This window comes from Equus caballus, chromosome 29 (assembly GCF_041296265.1).
Source record: "Equus caballus isolate H_3958 breed thoroughbred chromosome 29, TB-T2T, whole genome shotgun sequence".
Taxonomy (NCBI): Eukaryota; Metazoa; Chordata; class Mammalia; order Perissodactyla; family Equidae; genus Equus; species Equus caballus.
Genome location: NC_091712.1, coordinates 8,452,380 through 8,456,259, shown reverse-complemented (window position 1 = coordinate 8,456,259; position 3,880 = coordinate 8,452,380).

Genomic DNA, 3,880 nt, shown 5'->3' with positions numbered 1-3,880 from the left:
GGCGTCTCCGGCACGTGGTTCTGGTGTGTCTGAGACCTGGTTCCGGCATGTCCGGCAGATGATTCCGGAGTGTCCGCCAAGTGGTTCTGGCATACCCGGCTGGTGATTTTGGCATGTCAGGTAGGTGGTTCCGGTGAGTCGAGCAGGTGGCTCCGGCGTGCTCGGCAGGTTGTTCAGACGGGTCTGGCAGGTGTTTTCCGTCTGTTCGGGGTGTGGTTCCAGCATCTCATGCACATGGTCTGGCACTCTGAGATGTGGTTCCGGCCGGCCCGACAGGTGTTTCCACACTGTCCGCCAAGTGGCAATGGCGTAGCTGGCAGGTGATTTTGGCATGACCGGCAGGTGGTTCCAGCAAGCCCGGCAGGTGATTCGGAAGTGTTCCCCAACTGGTTGTGGCGTAGCCGGCAGGTGATTTTTGCGTGTCCGGCAGGTGGTTCTGGCGAGTCGAGCAGGTGGTTCCGGTGTGCTCGGCAGGTGCTTCCGGGGTCATTGGCACGTGGTTCTGGCATATCTGAGAGGTGGTTCCGGCATGCCCGGCAGGTGATTCCGGAGTGTTCGCCAAGTGTTTCCGGCGTAGCCGGCAGGTGATTTTGCATGTCCAGCAGTCGTTCCGGCGGGTCCAGCCGGTGGTTCTGGCGTGTCCGGCAGGTGGTTCCGGTCTGTCCGGCAGGTGGTTCTGTGATGTCCGGCACGAGGTTCAGTCTGAGAGGCTGTGCCGGCATGCCCCTCACGTGATTCCGGCTTGTCCCCGAAGTGGTGCTGGTGTAGTGGGCAGGTGATTTTGGCGTGTCCCGCAGGTGGTTCAGGCGAGTTGAGCAGGTGGTTGCGACGTGCTCGGCACGTGCTTCCGGCGTCTCCGGCACGTGTTTCTGGCACATCTGACTGGTGGTTCCGGCATGCCCAAAAGTTGATTCCGGTCTGTCCGGTAGGTGGTTCCGGCGTGCACGGCACGTGGTTCTGGTACGTCTCAGAGGTGTTTGAGTATGCCCAACAGGTGATTCCGGACTGTCCGCCACGTGCTTCTGGCACGTCTGAGAGGTGGTTCCAACATGCCCGGCAGGTCATTTCGGAGAGTCGTCCAAGTGGTTCTGGCGTAGCCCGCAGGTGATTTTGGCGTGTCCGGCAGGTGGTTCCGCCGTGCTCGGCAGGTGGTTCAGGCATGGCCGTCACGTGGTTCCAGTCTGTCCAGGACGTGTTTCCAGCTTCTCCGGCAGGTGGTTCTGGTACGTCTGAGAGGTGGTTCCGCCATGGCTGGCAGGTGATCCCGGACTGTCCCCCAGGTGGTTCTGGCATAGCCAGCAGTTGATATTGGCCTGTCCGGCAGGTGGTTCCAGCGAGTCGAACAGGTGGCTCCGGCGTTCTTGGCAGGTGGTTCCGGTCTGTCCGGTAGGTGATTCCGGCGTGTCCGGCACGTGCTTCCGGCACGTCTGAGAGGTGGTTCCGGCATGCGCGACAGGTGATTTCGGAGTGTCCGCCAGGTGGTTCTGGCGTACCCGGCAGGTGATTTTGGCGTGTCCGGCAGGTGTTTCTGGCGAGTTGAGCAGGTGGCTCCGGCATGCTCGGCAGGTGCTTCCGGCGTCTCCGGCACGTGGTTCTGGTGTGTCTGAGACCTGGTTCCGGCATGTCCGGCAGATGATTCCAGAGTGTCCGCCAAGTGGTTCTGGCATACCCGGTTGGTGATTTTGGCATGTCAGGTAGGTGGTTCCGGCGAGTCGAGCAGGTGGCTCCGGCGTGCTCGGAAGGTTGTTCAGACGGGTTTGGCAGGTGTGGTTCCAGCATCTCATGCACATGGTTCTGGCACGTCTGAGATGTGGTTCCGGCCGGCCCGACAGGTGTTTCCACACTGTCCGCCAAGTGGTACTGGCGTAGTTGGCAGGTGATTTTGGCATGACCGGCAGGTGGTTCCAGCAAGCCCGGCAGGTGATTCCGAAGTGTTCCCCAACTGGTTGTGGCATAGCCGGCAGGTGATTTTTGCGTGTCCGGCAGGTGGTTCTGGCGAGTCGAGCAGGTGGTTCCGGCGTGCTCGGCAGCTGCTTCCGGGGTCATTGGCACGTGGTTCTGGCATATCTGAGAGGTGGTTCCGGCATGCCCGGCAGGTGATTCCGCAGTGTTCGCCAAGTGTTTCCGGCGTAGCCGGGAGGTGATTTTGCATGTCCAGCGGTCGTTCCGGCGGGTCGAGCCGGTGGTTCCGGCGTGTCCGGCAGGTGGTTCCGGTCTGTCCGGCACGAGGTCCAGTCTGAGAGGCTGTGCCGGCATGCCCCTCACGTGATTCCGGCTTGTCCCCGAAGTGGTGCTGGTGTAGCGGGCAGGTGATTTTGGCGTGTCCGGCAGGTGGTTCAGGCGAGTTGAGCAGGTGGTTGCGACATGCTCGGCAGGTGCTTCCGGCGTCTCCGGCACGTGTTTCTGGCACATCTGACTGGTGGTTCCGGCATGCCCAAAAGTTGATTCCGGTCTGTCCGGTAGGTGGTTCCGGCGTGCACGGCACGTGGTTCTGGTACGTCTCAGAGGTGGTTGCGTATGCCCAACAGGTGATTCCGGACTGTCCGCCACGTGCTTCTGGCACGTCTGAGAGGTGGTTCCAACATGCCCGTCAGGTCATTTCAGAGAGTCGTCCAAGTGGTTCTGGCGTAGCCCGCAGGTGATTTTGGCGTGTCCGGCAGGTGGTTCCGCCGTGCTCGGCAGGTGGTTCAGGCATGGCCGTCACGTGGTTCCAGTCTGTCCAGGACGTGTTTCCAGCTTCTCCGGCAGGTGGTTCTGGTACGTCTGAGAGGTGGTTCCGCCATGGCTGGCAGGTGATCCCGGACTGTCCCCCAGGTGGTTCTGGCATAGCCAGCAGTTGATATTGGCCTGTCCGGCAGGTGGTTCCAGCGAGTCGAACAGGTGGCTCCGGCGTTCTTGACAGGTGGTTCCGGTCTGTCCGGTAGGTGTTTCCGGCGTGTCTGGCACGTGCTTCCGGCAGGTCTGAGAGGTGGTTCCGGCATGCGCGGCAGGTGATTCCGTAGTGTCCGCCAGGTGGTTCTGGCATACCCGGCAGGTGATTTTGGCGTGTCCGGCAGGTGTTTCTGGCGAGTCGAGCAGGTGGCTCCGGCATGCTCGGCAGGTGCTTCCGGCGTCTCCGGCACTTGGTTCTGGTGTGTCTGAGAGCTGGTTCCGGCATGTCCGGCAGATGATTCCGGAGTGTCCGCCAAGTGGTTCTGGCATACTCGGCAGGTGATTTTGGCGTGTCAGGGAGGTGGTACCGGTGAGTCGAGCAGGTGGTTCCGGCGGTTCTGGCAGGTGGTATCCGTCTGTTCGGGGTGTGGTTCCGGCATCTCATGAACACGTTTCTGGCACGTCTGAGATGTGGTTCCACCCGGCCCGACAGGTGTTTCCGCAGTGTCCGCCAAGCGGTTCTGGCGTAGTTGGCAGGTGATTTTGGCATGACTGTCAGGTGGTTCCAGCAAGCCCGGCAGGTGATTCCAAAGTGTTCACCAACTGGTTGTGGCGTAGCCGGCAAGTGATTTTTGCGTGAACGGCAGGTGGTTCTGGCGAGTCGAGCAGGTGGTTCCGGCGTGCTCGGCTGGTGCTTCCGGGGTCATTGGCACGGGGTTCTGGCATGTCTGAGAGGTGGTTCCTGCATGCCCGGCAAGTGATTCCGGAGTGTTCGCCAAGTGGTTCTGGCATAGTCGGCAGGTGATTTTGGCATGTCCGGCAGGTGGTTCAGGCCAGTTGAGCAGGTGGTTCCAACGTGCTTGGCAGGTGCTTCCGGCGTCTCCGGCACGTGTTTGTGGCACATCTGACAGGTGGTTCCGGCATGCCCGAAAGGTGATTGCGGTCTGTCCGGTAGGTGGTTCCAGCCTGCACGGCATGTGGTTCTGGTACGTCTCAGAGGTTGTTGCGC